Genomic DNA, 19932 nt, shown 5'->3' with positions numbered 1-19932 from the left:
TGTCCTCGACCAGGCCAACATCCCCAGCATTGAAGCACTGACCACACTTGATCAGCTCCGCTGGGCAGGCCACATTGTTCACATGCCAGACACGCGACTCCCAAAGCAAGCGCTCTACTCGGAACTCCTTCGTGGCAAAAGAGCCAAAGGTGGACAGAGGAAGCATTACAAGGACACCCTCAAAGCCTCCCTGATAAAGTGCAACATCTCCACCGACTCCTGGGAGTCCCAGGCCAAAGGCCGCCCTAAGTGGAGGAAGTGCATCCGGAAGGGCGCTGAGCACCTCGAGTCTCATCACCGAGAGCATGTAGAAAACAAGCGCAAGCAGCGGAAGGAGCATGTGGCAAACCAGTCCCACCCACCCCTCCCCGCAACGACTGTCTGTCCCACCTGTGGCAGGGTCTGTGGCTCTCATATTGGACTGTTCAGTCACCAAAGAACTCACTTCAGGAGTGGAAGCAAGCCTTCCTCGATTCCGAGGGCCTACCTATGATGATGATCAGGGAGTGGTGGGTGTGACTACATTATGACTAGTTTTCAGGTGCCCGAACCGGGAGCCCAAGGCTTGCCTGAAATTGTGCCTCATTTTGATAAATGTGACAAGCTGCTGTTGCCTGTCTCACCTCCAGAAGCAGCTTCCCATTGATCCACAAACCAACTTGGGCCACTAGCCTCACCCCAATTTCCCTTTCGCCTCTGCCTGTTGCAGCAGGTGGACGAAAGGAACCCACTTATGTTTGCTTTTATGCCGATTCTTTGAAGCACTTCAGGAATGGAGGCGTTGGCACTGAGAGCAGGATGGGGATGAGTGAGAGGGTCTTCTGGCTCTGAGAACTGACACCTCATTATTCCCATTATTCATTTATTAGGATCACTTATAAATCAACTGCAATATTGTCTTACATCTTCAGACTCTGATTTTACATGCTATTTTAAAACTGGAAGGATTTTCTTCCCACAGTGGCACATATTTACATTCACTTAAAACTGCAACGAGACTGCCAAATAAAGAATAAAGAAAAGATAGAACTTGCATTATCATTCAAAAATCTGACTATCTCCACCTTAAATGCAACTATAATAAATGTATTGGGTTAATCAACAAAAAAAAGACTGAACTTTTACTATCACACAGACATAATTTCATTCACAATCTTCTATCAAGGTCACTGATATCTCTGTGGCAATGATTAATATTGCTCCATGATAATTGAAACAATTGACATTAATAACCCTCTCTTCATTGTGATATATCTTGGTAGCATCCAGTGTCTGATTCAGAACTGTTTAGATTCAGTGAACAAAGGCAAGCACATCGGAGAGCCGCCCCTCTGGGAGTCAAACACAGAAAATCCCAGGCTGGCGGGCACAGAAGTGGAAAAACCCAGCCATATGTCCTGGCGTGCTCATCCTTTTGTAGACTGGCTGGCACAGTGGATTTGAACCTCTGGACCCTGGGTTAGAATCCAGCCCAGATTGATAGATTCAAGCGTTGGCATCGCTCAGCCCAGTTTGAGCATAAATAATCACTAACATAGAGGTTTACAGCACACAAGGAGGCCATTTGGCTCATTATGTTTATACCTGTTCTTTCCCAGAGTAATCCAGAACTAATTCCACTGCCCTGTACTCTCCCCACAGCCCTGTATTTCCTCTGCTTCAAATAAATATTTTTAAAAGTATTCGATTGCCATATTTAATCAATTGTCATTTTATTCTGACCTATTCTTTATTTACGTTGGTCCTATTTTGCCAACCCAACATACTATTCCTTGATCTGTGGGCAAGCCAATTATTCTCAGCCCTATATCAGTGTGAATTAGTGTGAGTAGTGCCAAATCAGGTACAGAAAGAGAAATCAAGAGCGGGGAAAAAAGATTGGATTAAGAGAGAGAGAGAAAAGAGACGGAAAGGAAAAATAAGAATTTCTTTTTAAAACCATTTAAAATTTGACATTTTTAAAATCTCCAACAACAATTTACTACATGCAGGAATTAGACTCCACAGTTTAAGTTGTTTCCTTCCCATGCCCAAGAGATTGGTAGGCTTTGCATTAAAAATTCTCATATTGTTAAAGGGTATTTACGCTATTAATTATGAGCCTAATTTTTTTTGCAGTGAGCTTAATGGGCAATTAATGTGCTAATCCAGCAAGTGCTTAAAAATAACAGTATAGCAAAAAATATATTTCATCAGCTTTATTCTCCATTTGGATTTGATCTCCATTCTATGCAGAATTAGATGTATTTCAAGCATTTAAATACAGGTGCATGCACTTGCAATTGGTACATTGCAAAAGATGCAGGTAAAAGATAGGGATAGCACTGCTATCAGCTGCTCTGCAGGTGTGAAATATGCATTAGATGCAGCAAGGACATACCGAACAGTGGTGGGTCAACTACCAAGGTGATGAGGACAAAAACATCTACTAATCATTTTTATTTTACATTAGGGAACACTGCAGTAAATTAAGCAATGTAATGCTGTAGGAACAGCAGCTATTTTCAGTGTCTCGGGTGTAAGTATTCTTGTATACCAAATGAACTTAACACATGATGCCATTCCCGACAGTGCCTCAGCTATTTTAAAATGCAAAACACGTTGGATTATGCAGCCCGCCACTTCAATCAGAGTTAAATTCACCGGAGCTAAATTGCAAACAGTCTTTCCTCAGTAATCTTGCGTATGAATGTATTCTGTGCGCACAAGATATGAAACGTCATTCATGTGCTGTGCAATGCATACACATTAAGGCGTCCTATAAGAACAATCAATTTAAACATAAGTGAAGGCTTTCCTAATAGTTTAGTGGGTAAAGACACATAGCGATTTTGTACTGAGACAGAACGACCAGAAAGTGCTGGGTAACATTCTCAATCTGTGGTGGGTCAGCTAATCTCAATTGAGGGAGCAGATAGAATGCCATAATGATGTCAGCTGTGGCTCAGTAGGTAGCACTCTCACCTCAAAAGAATGTGGGTTCAAGTCCCACTCCAGAGACTGGAGCACAGAACCCAGGCTGACACTTCCAGTGCAGTGCTGAGGGAGCGCTGCACTATCGGAGGTGCCGTCTTTCAGATGAGGCGTAAACCGAAGCTCCATCTAGCCCCACAGATGGACGTAAAAGATCCCATGGCACTATTTTGAAGAAGAGCAGGGGAGTTATCCCCGGTGTTATGGCCAATATTTATCCCTCAGCCAACATCACTAAACAAAAAACAGATTATCTGGTCATTAGCACATTGCTGTTTGTGGGACCTTGCTGTGCACAAATTGCCTGCTGCGTTTCCTACATTACAACAGTACCTCAAAAGTATTACATTGGCTGTGAAGCACTTCGGGACGTCTTGAAGTTGTGAAAAGCATTATAAAAATGCAAGCTTTTCTTTCTTTCACTATTGGCCGCAGGTCATCTGAGCAGAGAGGGTCAAAATCAACTAAGGTTTCTCCTTTCTGTTTGCTGTCCAGAGGCTCCTGTTGGAAAGTGTGAAGTGTGGAGACCAGTTGGCTGTGAAACTCTCTGTGGTGCCTAAGCTGCTGATACTTGCTGCCTAGTCTCATATATGAAGAATGGCCATGTGGGTGAGTTACTGCGGGTGCCATATGCAATAGGAATTAGCACTTTCAGGGGGGGAAAAAAATGAAACAAATTTACACAGCTGCACCATCTACCAAGATAAGCTATAGAAACATAGAAACATAGAAAATAGGTGCAGGAGCAGGCCATTCGGCCCTTCGAGCCTGCACCACCATTCAATATGATCATGGCTGATCATGTAACCTCAGTACCCCACCCCTGCCTTCTCTCCATACCCCTTGATCCCTTTAGCCGTAAGGGCCACATCTAACTCCCTGTTGAATATCTCCAACAAACTAGATTCAACAACTTTCTGTGGCAGAGAATTCCACAGGTTCACAATTCTCTGGGTGAAAAAGTTTCTCCTCATCTTGGTATTGGCAAAGCTATTTTAAACCTCTTTGTTAGCTTGGCTCAGCTAGTACCATTCCAGGACATGTCCACATAATCTAGGCCGAAACTGAGGGAGCTCTGTACTCTTGAAGGTGTTGTCCTTAAGATGAGACATTAAATTAAGGACTTTTCTGCCTGTTCAGGTGGACAGTAAATAGTCACTGGTACTATTCAAAGAAGAGCAGATAGTTCTCAATGTCCTGGTTAATATACCTCCACCATGTCACTAAACTAACTGCTTCATTTCATTTGCTACTTGTGAGATATTGCTGTGCACAAAATGGTTGCTGCCTATACCCACATAACATCAGTCACCATACCCTTCTAAAGTGATCCATTATATGGGAAGCACTTTGAGATGCTTCTGAGAAACTGATAATTCAGTAATTTTTGCATTAAACATTTGAACTAAACAACGTAAATAACAGCAAAGTAGGAATTTAATGCTGAAAAATATTAACAGAAAATTTGGATTAAGCAACTCAGAAATAAGAGGAATAGGCTGTATAAATACATAGGAACATGAGTGGCCAATTAAACCCTTCAAACCTGTTCAATTAGATCATGGCTGATTTGCACCTCATTCCCATTTACCTGCCTTAGCTTCATATCCTTTAATATCCTTAGCTAACAAATATCTATCTAACTCAGTCTTGAAAGCTCCAATTGGCACAGCATCTATAGCCTTATGGGGTAGAGAATGACAGATTTCTACTACTCTTTAGGTAAAAAAGTGCTTCCTGATTTCCCTCCTGTCATGTATGTACATTTTGTTTGTAGCCACCAGATGGCGTCATTGTTGGAGGCCACCGAGCAGCACGCACATGGTGCTGCTCAGGTATAAAAGGCCAGCCATTTTGAGAGTCAGGCACTTTGGGCCTAAATAAAGCAGAGCCAAGGTTGTACCTTGCTTAGTTAAACAGTACTCAGTTTGAACCTTTATTGCATACACAACACCTCCTAAATGGCCTAGCTCTCATTTTAAGATCATGTCCTCTTGTTCTTGATTCCCCCGCAAGATGAAATCATTTCTCTGCATGTATCCTATCGAATCCTTTAATCATTTTAAACACCTTGATCAGATCACCTCTCAATATTCTGCACTCAGGGAAATACAATCCAAGTTTATGCAACCTGTCCTCATAATTTAACCCACTAAGCCCCAGTTTCATTCTGTGAATTAGAGCTGTACACCCTCCAAGACCAATATATCCTCCTGAGGTGCGATGTCCAAAATTAAACGCAATACTCAGGATGAGGTCTGACCGAGGCTCTATACAACTAAAGCATAACTTCCTCCCCTTTGTACGCCAACCCGATTGAGATATAGGCCAACATTCCATTAGCCTCTTTGATTGTTTTTTTGTACCAGTGCACTAGCTTTGATCCTACAAATCATTCCCTTTTTCCTATCGGAATGGTTAGATCATCAGTTTCAAGCATGGCACAAATGAATGAGACAGCAGAAAAATATTTTGAAATCATCAAATCTTTTTAAGGTAACAGAAACATAGAAAATAGGTGCAGAAGTAGGCCATTTGGCCCTTCGAGCCTGCACCACCATTCAATTAGATCATGGCTAATTATTCACCTCAGTACCCCTTTCCTGCTTTCTCTCCATACCCCCTGATCCCTTTAGCCGTAAGGGCCATATCTAACTCCCTCTTGAATATATCCAATGAACTGACATCAACAACTCTCTGCAGTAGGGAATTCCACAGGTTAACAACTCTCTGAGTGAAGAGATTTCTCCTCATATCAGTCCTAAATGGCTTACCCCTTATCCTTAGACTGTGCCCCCTGTTTCTGGACTTCCCCAACATCGGGAACATTCTTCCTGCATCTAACCTCTCCAGTCCCGTCAGAATTTTATATGTTTCTATGAGATCCTCTCTCATCCTTCTAAACTCCAGTGTATAAAGGCCCAGTCGATCCAGTCTTTCCTCATATGTCAGTCCTGCCATCCTGGGAATCAGTCTGGTGAACCTTCGCTGCACTCCCTCAATAGCAAGAATGTCCTTCCTCAGATTAGGAGACCAAAACTGAACACAATATTCCAGGTGAGGCCTCACTAAGGCCCTGTACAACTGCAGTAAGACCTCCCTGCTCCTATATTCAAATCCCCTAGCTATGAAGGCCAACATACCATTTGCCTTCTTCACTGCCTGCTGTACCTGCATGCCAACTTTCAATGACTGATGTACCATGACACCCAAGTCTCGTTGTACCTCCCCTTTTCTAATCTGCCGCCATTCAGATAATATTCTGCCTTTGTGTTTTTGCCACCAAATTGGATAACCTCACATTTATCCACATTATACTGCATCTGCCATGCATTTGCCCACTCACCTAACCTGTCCAAGTCACCCTGCAGCCTCTTAGCATCCTCCTCACAGCTCACACCACCACCCAGCTTAGTGTCATCTGCAAACTTAGGGATATTACACTCAATTCCTTCATCTAAATCATTAATGTATATTGTAAATAGCTGGGGTCCCAGCACTGAGCCCTGTGGCACCCCACTAGTCACTGCCTGCCATTCTGAAAAGGACCCGTTTATCCCGACTCTCTGCTTCCTGTCTGCCAACCAGTTCTCTATCCACATCAGTACATTACCCCCAATACCATGTGCTTTGATTTTGCACACCAATCTCTTGTGTGGGACCTTGTCAAAAGCCTTTTGAAATTCTAAATACACCACATCCACTGGTTCTCCCTTGGCCACTCTACCAGTTACATCCTCAAAAAATTCTAGAAGATTTGTCAAGCATGATTTCCCCTTCATAAATCCATGCTGACTTGGACCGATCCTATCACTGCTTTTCAAATGCCTGCTATTTCATCAGAAGGACCAATAGATGAAGCACCCCTACACAGTTACTGTGCAAATCCAGAAGTAGGTAGATTTTTGTGGAGCTGGGGAGTCCACTCCCATTTGTGAATTTAGTCCATTTGGAAAAATAAAAAAGTCTTGGATTTACATTGCGCTTTTCACGACCACCGGACGTCTCAAAGCACTTTACAGCCAATGAAGTACTTTTGACATGTAGTCACTGTTGCAATGTAGGAAATGCGGCAGTCAATTTGTGCACAAGCAAGCTCCCACAAACAGCAATGTGATAATGACCAGATAATTTGTTTTTGTGATGTTGATTGAGGGATAAATATTGACCAGGGCACTAGGGAGAACTTCCCTGCTCTTCTTCGAAATAGTGACATGGGATCTTTTACGTCCACTTGAGAGAGCAGATGGGGCCTCAGTTTAACGTCTCATCTGAAAGACGGCACCTCCGACAGTGCAGCACTCCCTCAGCACTACACTGGAGTGTGAGCCTAGATTTTTGTGCTCAAGTCCCTGGAGTGGGACATGAACCCACAACTTTGTGACACAGAGGCGAGTGTGCTACCCACTGAGCCATCATCATCAGCATAGGCAGTCCCTCGAAATCGAGGAAGACTTACTTCCACTCCAAAAGTGAGTTCTCAGGTAACTGTACAGTTCAATGCAGGAATTACAGCCTCTGTCACAGGTGGGACAGACAGTCGTTGAAGGAAAGGGTGGGTGGGACTGGTTTGCCGCACGCTCCTTCCGCTGCCTGCGCTTGTTTTCTGCATGCTCTCGGCGACGATACTCGAGGTGCTCAGCGCCCTCCCGGATGCTCTTCCTTCTCTTGGGGCGGTCTTTGGCCAGGGACTCCCAGGTGTCGGTGGGGATGTTGCACTTTATCAAGGAGGCTTTGAGGGTGTCCTTGAAACATTTCCTCTGCCCACCTGGGGCTCGCTTGCCATGTAGGAGTTCAGAGTAAAGCGCTTGCTTTGGGAGTCTTGTGTCGGGCATGCAAATGATGAGCTGGTCGAGTGTGGTCAGTGCTTCGATGCTGGGGATGTTGGCCTGATCGAGAACACTGACATTGGTGCGTCTGTCCTCCCAGGGGATTTGTAGGATCTTGTGGCGATATCGTTGGTGGTATTTCTCCAGCGATTTGAGGTGTCAACTGTCTATGAGCCACAGCTGACACGGAAAACAAAGTTTGCCTTCTTGGTCGTAACTTTTATTTCATTTTTTGGGGAGCTGTAAATCAGTTGTGGTTCTCTTTATTTATGGCTGGTATTTATGGCTGGGCTTAATGTGAGAAAATGAGCAATGTATTCAGTCAGAAATGGGGAAAATGATTCTAAATTGCACAGACATGCTGATTCATGCATGAGGGAGGCCACTGTGCCTTACAGACCAGAATAAATGGCTAGTCTAGGTAACAGGTCTTCCCTGCAGGTTGTTTCTTCAAATGAGCTGACTAATCTCATAACAAGGGCATAGCTGCTTTGCTGAATACACAAATGTTTAACTTGTTCAGCAAATTTTTGTTCGATGAATTCTGCACTGTGTAGATCACTGTAACTGTGTGAAAATATTCAACTGCAAGAGAAAGGCCGACGGCATATTCTGTGCCCGTCAGGCCAGAGGCATCGAACATTTTGCACTGATGCGTCATGAAGACAAATGGCCAGAGGAAAGCTTTGCACTGACTCGCACTGAACTGATGAGTGTGATGATTTTCAGAGGCAGAGAATGCACACAGCGCAATGATCTGACTTACACACCAACATCTTGGACCAATTAAGGTGCAGCTCAGCATCACACCGAAATCATGGCTTCTAACAGTGAGTTCAAGAGAAGTGATGGAGCTTCCCACCATCCTGAAAATACCACGCTTTCTGCCAAATGTAAGAAAGTCAAAGCAGTTACCTTGGAAAAACAATTTTACAGTTTGGTATAACAGAAAAAATAAGTGCAGGGGAGCACTCCTCCGTCTAAGTATACCACGCTAAAAATAATTCTGCTTCATTTCTCGACTTCACCCTCAACGCGGAGTTCAGCTGTGATTAAAGAACTCACCTTGTGTTGTATATAGGATACAGTGACTCCTGAACCTTGATTGCCAATGGCAGAAACATTGGACCCAAATTTGGCCAGTACAGATTTCTGGCGCACTCACCAGAGGTGTGCCACTTTTGTAGAACTCCAAGGGCGCCAAAAATCTTCCGGCCGAGTTTGACCACTCCCCAACCTCTCCTCCATGGTGGCTTAGCGCGGCAATTGGATTCAGGGGCGGAGCCAGGTCCCGGTGCTGAAAACAGTGCCGGGACCTCTGCACATGCGCGCTAGAGTGTGCATGTATGCGCAATGCGCAGTAGCTCCTCGCCCCCAGAATCTGAGCGTGTGTGATGCAGGCTGTGTGGGAGGGGCTGACGCTCGCCGCTCCTATCCCGTGTCAAGTGGCCTGTCTCACAGACCGGCCACTGCCTTCCCGCGCTGAGGGCTAGAAGAGACAGGTTGGTGGGGGGGGGGGGGAAGAGTTGTGATCGGGAGGGAGGGGAAGAGTTTTGGGAGGGGGGGGGGCGGGGGAAGAGGAAGAGTTTTGATTGGGTGGGGGGAAGGGAAAGAGTTTTGATCGGGGAGTGGGGGGGCGGGGGGCGGGGGAGAGAAAATAATCTTTAAAGATTTTCCAGTACTTTAATATCTAGCTATCTTTATTAAAAATATACTCAGTTTAATCAGGCTGATAGCACCTACACCCTGTCAAGTCTCACTGCTTGGGATTTAAAAAAAAAACTAACATTCCTATCATAGGGCCCAAGTTTCGGGTGGAGTTGCTCCACTTTTTTTTGAGCAGCTAGTTTAGTTTGGAGTATGTTAGAAATCGCAATTCTCGGCATTTAGTTTGCTCCAGTTCTAGTGAGTTCGTGTAGTTTCGTTTTAGTTCAGTTTTTTTTCAAAAGGGGTGTGTCCAGCCAATTAGGCCTGTTTTGTAAGTTTAGGCAGCGAAAACTTACTCCACACTAACTTAGAATGGAGTAAGTGTCCACTTTTGTACGTTCTGAAAAAGGGGGAGAGGGGATGGAGGGGGAGGGGGGAGAAGGAGGGAGGAGATGGAGGGAGTAGAGCTGAACAGGAGGCTGAACGCGGGGGGTGGTTAAGATTCACTGTTCCAGGACTTTGTTTTTAAAAAAGTCTCAGTTTTTCAGGTTTGATGAAAGGCATATCTGCCCTGGTCCTTGATGTTAATTTGCTGAGGTCACAGAACCACATGGCAGTAATGCAGTCAAATAACATTGCAGTGCCACAATTTTCACGAATTAGCCGTTACGTAACTTTCTCACACCACCAACTATAGGTGCCAAATCAATCGATTATTGTGACTCACCTATGTATTTTAACATAAATGATTAATTACCAGCTCTTTCTTTTCTACCTGCTATTACATTGCTTTTCCAAATCTTTTTTTTCATTCGTCCACCAACTTGTTTTCCACTGATTTACTTATTTTCATGCGAGCCCATCCCATTTCCGACTGCTCAAGAAGCTTATACTCCAGAGACAACAATTTAATAAACCCTGTCTGAGAAGTCCAGAAGCTGTGAATTAATTCTACTGCCGGAGAAGCCCTAATTTAATCGATTCCCTTTTTTCCCCCATTTCTCCAAATGCATCATTCCCAGTTGCAATCATCATTGACATGGCCTCCAGCAGTGCCTTTCCACTAACATTGCCAACAAGAGCAAAAACCCCACTAGCCGATAAATTTGCCGATATATTTGCATCACTTTCTATACCTCCGTACTGCTTCCCCACTGCCCCAGAAACCAGCAGCTGTCTTTATTTAGTCTGAACGTCTTCCTCGCAAGCTTTCCTTTATTTAGTACCTTTCAGTCCACAATACCAGATTGCATTTCTTCCCCACTCATTTTGCCAATTTATTTTCTTTCTCTCCAATTTCACCACTGAGTTTATGAAGTTTGAGTTTGTCTGACCTGCAGAGCGTCGGGCTGCGAAGAGCTACTGCACATGCACGCACACTCTAGCGCACATGTGCAGAGGTCCCGGCACTGTTTTCAGCGCCGGGACCTGGCTCCGCCCCCCCCCCCCCAATCCTTGTGCCCGAAGAGGTCCTGAGGAACTCGGAGAATTACAAGGTAAGTTTTCGGCGCCATTTATTTTCTAGAAAGTCGGCGCACCTTATAGAGGTGGGCCATTTTTACAGGGGGCGGAAACTTGGGCCCATAACACTGTCATTTGGAGGCTACCTGCGCTGATCTCTTAAGTTACCGCAGGGTTTTTCAGAACGTACAATAGTGGGCACTTACTCTGGCCTGCCTAACTTAGTTTGGAGTAAGTTTTAGCTGGCTAAACTTGTTATAAATGGCCAAATCAGGCGTAAGTGGCTGGTAACATACCCTTTTGAAAAAAATACTGAACTAAAAAAAAACCTAACTAACTCACTTACACTGGAGCAACTTAAATGGGGAGAATTGCGATTTTTAAGTTAATCCAAAAAAATCTAGTTGCTCCAAGCCACTCAGTCAGGATAAAAGTTCCCAGCTCGGGTGCCAACTTGTAGTGTTACAAAGAAAAACTCTGAATGCTGGAATTCGAAACATAGAAACATAGAAACATAGAAATTTACAGCGCAGAAGGAGGCCATTTCGGCCCATCGTGTCTGCGCCGGCCGACAATGAGCCGCACAGCCCTTGGTCAGCAGCCCTAAAGGTTACATACATGCCCATGAACAATGACGGAAAGGCAAAGAGCACCCAGCCCAACCAGTCCACCCCACACCACTGCAACACCCCTTATACTAAAAACATCTACACTCCACCCCAACTGGAGCCATGTGATCTCCTGGGAGAGACAAAAACCAGATAAAAACCCAGGCCAATTTAGGAAGAAAAAATCTGGGAAAATTCCTCTCTGACCCATTCAGGCGATCGAAACTAATCCAGGAGATCATGCTGGCCGTATTCTATTCCCTGCAGTACTTACCATTATATCTGCGCCGACCAACAAAAGGTCATCTAGTCTAATCCCAATTACCAGCTCTAGGTCCGTAACCCTGCAGGTTACGGCACTTTAAGTCCTCATCCAACCATCTCTTAAAAGTGGTGAGGGTTTCTGCATCCACCACTCTTCCAGGCAGCGAGTTCTAGATCCCCACAACCCTCTGTGTGAAGAATCCCCTCCTCAAATCCCCTCTAAACCTTCCACCAAGCACCTTAAAACTATGCCCCCTCGTAATAGCCCCCTCCACCAATGGAAATACACCCTTACTATCCACTTTGGCCAGGCCCCTCAATATTTTGTACACCTCGATGTGGTCTCCTCTCAACCTCCTCTGTTCCAATGAGAACAAACCCAGCCTATCCAATCTGTCCTCATAACCAAGATTCTTCATTCCTGGCAGCATCCTAGTAAATCTCCTCTGCACCCTCTCTAGTGCAATCACGTCCTTCCTATAATACGGCGACCAGAACTACACGCAGTACTCCAGCTGTGGCCTAACCAAAATATTATACAATTTAAGCATAACCTCCCTGCTCTTATATTCTATGCCTTGGCCAATAAAAGCAAGCATTCCGTATGCCTTCTTAACCACCTTATTCACCTGGCCTGCTACTTTCAGGGAATTTAAAAATGGAAAATGTGCACTTGTACATCTGAAAGGGATGGGGCCTTTCTGTGGAAACTAGATGATGGATTCCATCAAAAATGTTAACCCATCTTGCCCTTTTAGATGCTGACCTACTTCCTAGAATATCTCCTTATTGACACCAAGACAGAAAAAAGAGTGCATTCCCAGTGCAGCTACACCTGATGGTTCCATAGCTGACAACAGTTGTACTGAATGTGCAGCTGAATATGCAGCCAGCAGTTGAAAATCAGGAGGGGCGATAGGGGAGAAGAAGGGGGAGGAAGCGGACAACTCGGTTACCCCATTAATGCCCAAGGCCTGTCTGATTTTCAGGTGGGCCTGTAAGTGGGCAAGCATTGTGCCAACTTGTTTTTGGCAGGGAAGGGGGAGCTGCTTAAATATATAAATTGTGGTCGTATGCCAGTAACGCTGGAGCAAGCCAGCATTGAATTCAATGAACCACAACATAGTTTTTGCTCTGTCATAATCTAAAAGGGCAATTAAAATAAAACGACCTTCATCTCAAATATTGCACCATTTTCAAATAGTTGAACAGATGCTTTTAAATAGGATGTTAATGCAATATTGTAAAACATATATTTATGTAAAAATGAACTTAGAACACTGTGGGGTCAAAATTGCACCTTTCTTTAAGAGCCAGCCATGGGTCGGTAATGACTCGTTGCCTAATCGGTGCACGGCATGGACCATTTTGTAAATTGCCCTACCTGGGTTTTGTAGCAGTAATTGCTACCGCGCCTCTGGTGCTCCCGTCCCATTGGGCATGCGCGGTCCTCCACACAGACTGGCGGCGATCCCCTTTCCGCCCCGTGCAGGAAATTGCCCCACGGGAGCGGATTGGCCGTCGCTCTGTGCCCCCGACAGCTTTCCCCGGTGAGAAACTGCATGTGGCTGGGTGGCGTGTCTGCCCTTAAAGGGGAGGGCGCACTGTCGCGGACGCCATTTCATTTTATTTGTCGGCTGACTGCCAGGTTGGCCCAATAATGGTGACCACGGATTCGGCCAGGCCGCCAACAGGCAGCCCGGCACCCCCTGTTGGATGCCAGGCCATTGGCCTGGCCGAAACCTTCCCTGGTGGCCCAGTGGACCGAACTAAACCCTGTGCAGAGTTTGGGGCGGCCCGGCGGCCATCGCCTTTAACTGAAGGGGAGGGATGTTGTGACACGTCAGCACGACGCTGAGGACTGGGAGGGGCGGCTGACCCGGCCCAAGGCCGCTTCCGCCTCACGCTCACCCGGAACACCTCCCCATTGGAAAAAAACATTTCTAAAACCTGAGTTTCTTTTGGATCTTCACCCCGGGGTTTGGGGCGGAGAAAGCCTTAAAAAAACAGTGAGTGCGCCCCATTTGGGGCAGGGCTCAATATTGGCCCCTGTGTTTCTGTACAGCTTGCACAGTATTGTTTTTAAGATTTTTGCAGAGAAGTACAAATCTAGTAACAAATTGGCAGCCAAGTTCCACTTAAGCACCTAATCTAGGCTGACACTTCAATACAGTATTGAAGAACAGCTCACAGTGACATATTAAATATACTTCAGAGGCCTTTTAAAGAAATACACTCCATAAATTATTCGATTTTTGAAGCCACTGTTCTTGGAATCCTCTCACAAACCCACTTTGTCCTGGTACCCGTGACCCTGTCTTCAAAAGTCTCCTAAAGACCTTTCTCTTTCTCCGTCCCTTCCCCCTCAACCAATTCTTTCAAATCTACTCAGAGCCCATCTCTCTTGTCAAGTGGACTGAGATGTTTTTATGTAAAGAGCCTTATTTAAATGTGACTACTTGTAAGCTTTATTTTGCAGGGAATTTGTTTCCACCTTTATTTATCCTGCACTTAACTAGAAACCACTATTGTATAAACTGCTTCTATTTCTTATGCCCTTATTGGGAATAGGGTGGGAAAGTGGAGTTGAGGTAGAAGATCGGCCGTGATCATATCGAATAGCGGAGCAGGCTCAAGGAGCCGTGTGGCCTACTCCTGCTCCATTCCTTGGGCTGCATTTTCGGGTGGTTTGCGACTGGCTTTTCGCCGCATTGTGTCCCTCTGCGGCGAAAACCCAGTCGCAAAGCCCGGGTGCAATCCTTGGCTCCTTGTTTGCAGTGGCGCTTGGAAGCACCGCCGGGGAGAGCTGCGCCGGACGTGTAACGACTCGGATTGCTTCGCCGTCCGAGTTTCGAGACCCACCCGACCCGTACGCCGCGCCCCGAAGATCGACAGGTAAAACCTAGCAGTGCAGCCCTGCCGGCAGCGGTAAATTGGAAAACCTGCAAAAAAGGTAAGTTAAAGTTTTTATTTTTACCTTTTTTTTTTTGCAGCGATTTGTTAGCTAAGGGTCTTGGTAATGTTGTGTGAATGTCTTTTTGATTTTTTTTTCTCTCCCTCCCAAGGTCTCTCTCACAGCGCTCCCAGGCCCGCACCAAAGTTGGCGAGGATTGCGTTTTTGTGACACGAGTAATTGTGGAACGCCTCCCTTTACGACACCCAAGGGCTGAAAGTTGGGCCTTAAATCGATAACGCAGAGGAAAATGGTCATTTTCATGCATCGCTTGCGTTTTCGCCCAAAAACCCCGAAACCCGAAAATCCAGCCACTCATGTTCTTATCAGCTGCTGCATTGTCAGAGGTGCAGTCCTTCAGACAAAGGGTGGGGGGTGGGCGGGAGGGGTAATCTTAGCCTAACCCGCTTGGCGGGAGTCTGAAGGGATCGGATTGGTTGCGCTTTTTACATCCCAGCCGCTTGGAAACTAAAATCAGGCAGGGGTGTAAAATAGGCAACCGGTCCGATCCTGTCCATTTCCTATGAGCGGGTTACGTTAAATTTAGCCCCAAGATACTAAATCAAATTCCTATCTGCATTGTTTCACTCATTAAGATGGATATTTAAAAAGAACAGGGTGTCCTGGCCAACAGTCTTCCCTCAACTCCATCTGTTGTTCACTCAATCTAAGCACAATTGATTGATAAGAACCCAGTAAAAAGGCTTCAGTTCCTGGCAACCTAATAATGCCATAAACTCCGAAATTAGCACCACCAGCAACAAGGCTTTTGGTGGAGGTAAAAAGCATGTACTTGGAGGAATTTATCACAGTGATGTACAACATCAGCCTGACTGCTGTATAACCGTAACCTAAAATTCTGCACGCATCCACTTAGGCCTGTGTGTGAAAACCTGTAGAGATAATAAATAAACTCCAGGCATCCAACTTTACTTTTTACAACGGTTAAAAATATTTTCTTCGATGAAACTTCACTTTGAACTATATTTTCTTCAAAGAAAAATTACTGATGTAAAACATCACAATTGTAGCGCATGAAAAAACAGGGTCAATCAAAAGCATAGAAACATAGGAACATAGAAAATAGGTGCAGGAGGAGGCCATTCGGCCCTTCGATCCTGCACCGCCATTCAATGAGTTCATGGCTGAACATGCAACTTCAATACTCCATTCCTGCTTTCTCGCCATACCCCTTGATCCCCATAGTAGTAAGGATTTCATCTAACTCCTTTTTGAATATATTTAGTGAATTGGCCTCAACAACTTTCTGTGGTAGAGAATTCCACAGGTTCACCATTCTCTGGGTGAAGAAGTTTCTCCTCATCTCGGTCCTAAATGGCTTACCCCTTATCCTTAGACTGTGACCCCTGGTTCTGGACTTCCCCAACATTGGGAACATTCTTCCTGCATCTAACCTGTCTAAACCTGTCAGAATTTTAAACGTTTCTATGAGATCCCCTCTCATTCTTCTGAACTCCAGTGAATACAAGCCCAGTTGATCCAATCCACATATTGACATCTGTGCAGATAGCATTACTTTGAGGACATACAAATAGGGTTACTCAGCCATTTTAGCACAAGACACAACTGAGTATTTTATATATCCATCAAACAGAAACAAGTATGTAAGCAGTACGTGAATTAATTATATCAGTAATGGAAAAATGAATAATCTGCTCAAATATAAATTTCTGTCAGCATAAGTATAACCAAATGCATTGCCAACAACACATAACAATTCACCCAAGGGTTACTTGATGCATACACAGTTATTCACTAAAACTTCCATCTTTGCCCAACTCCTGACAAATTTTCCAGAAATATATTGCTGCAGTTAGGTAGTAATGAGACCCAAGTAGTTAATCACCACCTGCCTCTCTCAACTGATGTCCAACGGATCAAAGTTCAATGCAATGATTGTTTTGTGATCATTCTTACTCAAGCTATATAGAAATACAAACCATGCCAATGAATACACCAAAATCAAAAATGCTCTCCCGGGGCCCTTTCACCACTCACACCCCTCTCTGTAATTCCTAAATTACTACTGCTGCCAACTGTCTTTGTGTACTGTAATAAAAGTGATGGAATAAAAGCAGAAAATGGTGGAAATGCTCAGCATCTGTGGAGCGAGAAAAACAAAGTTAATGTTTCAGGCCGATGAACCTTCATCAGAACTGCCTGACCTGGTGGGTATTTCCAGCACTTTTTGTTTTAATTTCAGATTTCCAGCATCTGCAGTATTTTTTATAAAAGTGATACAATATTGTGTTTACCTGCAACTTTGGTTATGTCCCACTGCACTCTCCCTCTAACTGCTTGCTTCACAAGTCAGAGTGCTATATTTCAGAAACGCTTTGGAGCGGTCAGCTTTTTTGGGAGCTGTGTCAACTCATTGGAAGTGATTGCTCAGGCATGGCTAATTTTCTAGATTAGCATGTATGTGCCATCCAGGCAACAAGCTAGCCAAGGCGTTCAAATGACATCATAAAGTGTGAGAACGGTGAAAGAAAGAAAGAAAGGTTTTAAAAAGTGCCTTTCATGATCATTGGACGTCTCAAAGCACTTTACGGCAAATGAAGTACTTTTGGAGTGTAGTCACTGTTGTAATGTGGGAAATGTGGCAGCCAATTAGCACACAGCAAGCTCCCACAATCAGCAATGTGATAATGACCAGATAATTTGTTTTTGTTATGTTGATTGAGGGATAAATATTGGTCACGACAACGGGGATAACTCCAGTCAGAACAGTTTCTGACAATCACCTGGATAGATTCAGATTAGATTACATTGTTTGAAGTGCCCCTCTTTTCTGCTGTTATTGATAAGATATGCTGTTTTCATTTTGTGTGGAACTTTAGACTATTGTTCTGCTGACAGCAGCTTTCTGTGTTGGTGCCTCTTGCCAGCACTCTTGCCATTGGCAAACAATGACATTCACACAAGGGTATTAATAGCTGTGACATTGCTACTATAAATGCATTCAGAAATAACATGCAATTAATTCAAAAGGATTTCTGTGTCTAAATGATGTCAAAGTAAGCCTCTCTGAGAGGGACTCTTAGGCTGGAGCACAATCTCAGGGTTTTGATATTTGAATAAACTGCTCCCACTTAACTGTTGCAGTCAATATCAAAATACTTTGTGCATGCCACATAATTGAAACAAACACCTCATCAACTATTACAGTACTCAAGCCACACAAAACACTGCAATTAAATTATCCCCAGTGTGGTGATGGCTAAAAGTCAGCAGGATTTTATAGCAATCAGCTCTGGGCAAGGCTAATGCAATTCACTCAGAATATACTTCTGAAACTTCCAGATTAGCAACTTTTAAAAATGACAGTCACATGTCAGCTAAAGGGGTATGCAATGCACTTGGGGGTCTATTTTAATTTTTATCCCCAATTCGCCCAGTGTGAGAGAAGATCAAATGCAGGATCTGTGATTGCACTGATCAGTATACACTCCTCACACAGGTCATTTCTCCAAAATTCAGAATGCCACAGTGCACGTACTGTTTCTTTTAAACTACTGATGGCAGGATTCTTAAGTTAAGTCTATTTGGTTCAACTTGTATTATGCCTTTTCCAATTAATTACTTGCTACCTTCCAGTTACGATCATGCTGCAGATAAATGCAACAGTTTGAATTGGCCAAATTTCAGTTATTTTAACATTCAGAATTTTTTTTCTCCGCAATTTGATTTGAAATGTCCTCCCCTTTAGAAAAATACTCGATACATAGAAGATCCATCTCCTCGTATTTCTTTCTCCGTGCTTGATTTAATTTTGGAAACCAAAGCAAAATAATTGCTGCCCGTTGCCACGAACAGGTAGGGAGCGACTGGCAGTAAAGGGCGCACAGCATTGTCTGAGATAGTGGGACAGCTGTCCCTCTGCCAGCTTCCTGGTGGTTTCATGGAATACAGCAATTCCTCGGCAGTCTGGAGATAAGTCCATGTTCTTTCATAGTCTGAGGCAGGGGGTGTCCAAACGATAGCTCATATGCCACATGTGGCTCCTCAGCCCTGGCGATCTAATCCTGACGCCCAGGAAACTCAGTCCTATTTGTGTTTATATTTCTTATTTGCGCACTTGTCCTGTTTGAATTTTGTGGGTAAGCAGCCTCATTGGCTCATGAATCCTAAATTGGAGAGTACAGGGGCCTGCTGGCCCTCTCAGAAAGGCCCGTTAGCACCACGGGGCGTTAAAGGTTTTTTGCCTGGGCGCGGTGGCTAGAGTACCTCACCCCCTTGGAATTGCCCTCGGCGTTCCGCCGGCGAAAAGTGGTTTGTGCCGCACCCCGCGATTAGTGCACCAGCGGGGCGCATGCATGGCGATGATGTAATTGTCGTGCACGCCGACCCCTTATCGCCCCGCGCGACCCCTTTGTGCCCCATAGGACACGAGGTCGGCATGGGGTGATGCCAATGACAGCTTCTTGGGGCGAGAAGCTGTGGTGGCTGGGGGGCCCCCCCGCTGCCCTTAGAGGGGAGGTGGTTGTACGGCGGCCGCCATCTTTTTTCTGTCGGCCGACTTTGCAGTCAGCCCAACAATGGCAGCTGCTGGTTCGGCCGGGCCGCTGACATGCAGCCCGGCACACCCCCCCCCTTGGGTGGCAGGCCACTGGCCTGGCTGACACCCTCCCTGGTGGCCCAATGGGTGGCCACTAAAGAGGCTGCAGAGCTCGCAGCGACCCTCCCCTTCAAAAGAAGGGGGGCGGACGTTGTGATGTGTCAGCATGACGCGTCACGTCCACATCGCACTGACGTTCTAAGCACGGCAGTGAGCGTCGTACCCCGCATCGCCACGCAAGCGCCTTGTTACCGCAACCAATATTTATTTTATTCAAAGAGGCCAGTTCTGCTCCCGGGGGCCGGCGCTTTCTGTGCCAGCACAGAAAAAATCAGGAAATTTGAATTGAGCGCCCCAAACCCAGCGCGGGGCAGTTTTGCCCCCCCCCCCCCCCAATCTGTTAGTGTCAACAACTTGAGATATATGCAAATTAATGGCAACATGGATTTAAACTTTATACGCATCCCCCGAGGCTTCACGGTAACACCTCATGAAAAACAGGCGACTAACTAAGATGCCATGCGCTGCATTTCCAATGCCGATTGGGTGCATGCAATCTGTGCGCCATATATTGCAGCATCCATTTCTTGCCTGAATAACGAGCGCTGTGCAATTGAA

At 45.1% G+C, this 19932-nt stretch overlaps 1 protein-coding gene across 1 annotated transcript in view; it reads right to left on the bottom strand.

The window, feature by feature from the left end:
• hcn2b (hyperpolarization activated cyclic nucleotide-gated potassium channel 2b) overlaps positions 1-19932 on the bottom strand; it is a 229524-nt gene that overhangs the window by 36526 nt on the left and 173066 nt on the right. The gene's annotated exons all lie outside the window — the stretch shown is intronic.

Source organism: Pristiophorus japonicus, chromosome 18, assembly GCF_044704955.1.
Source record: "Pristiophorus japonicus isolate sPriJap1 chromosome 18, sPriJap1.hap1, whole genome shotgun sequence".
In the NCBI taxonomy this organism is placed as follows: Eukaryota; Metazoa; Chordata; class Chondrichthyes; family Pristiophoridae; genus Pristiophorus; species Pristiophorus japonicus.
This window is presented reverse-complemented; position numbering and strand designations above follow the sequence as displayed.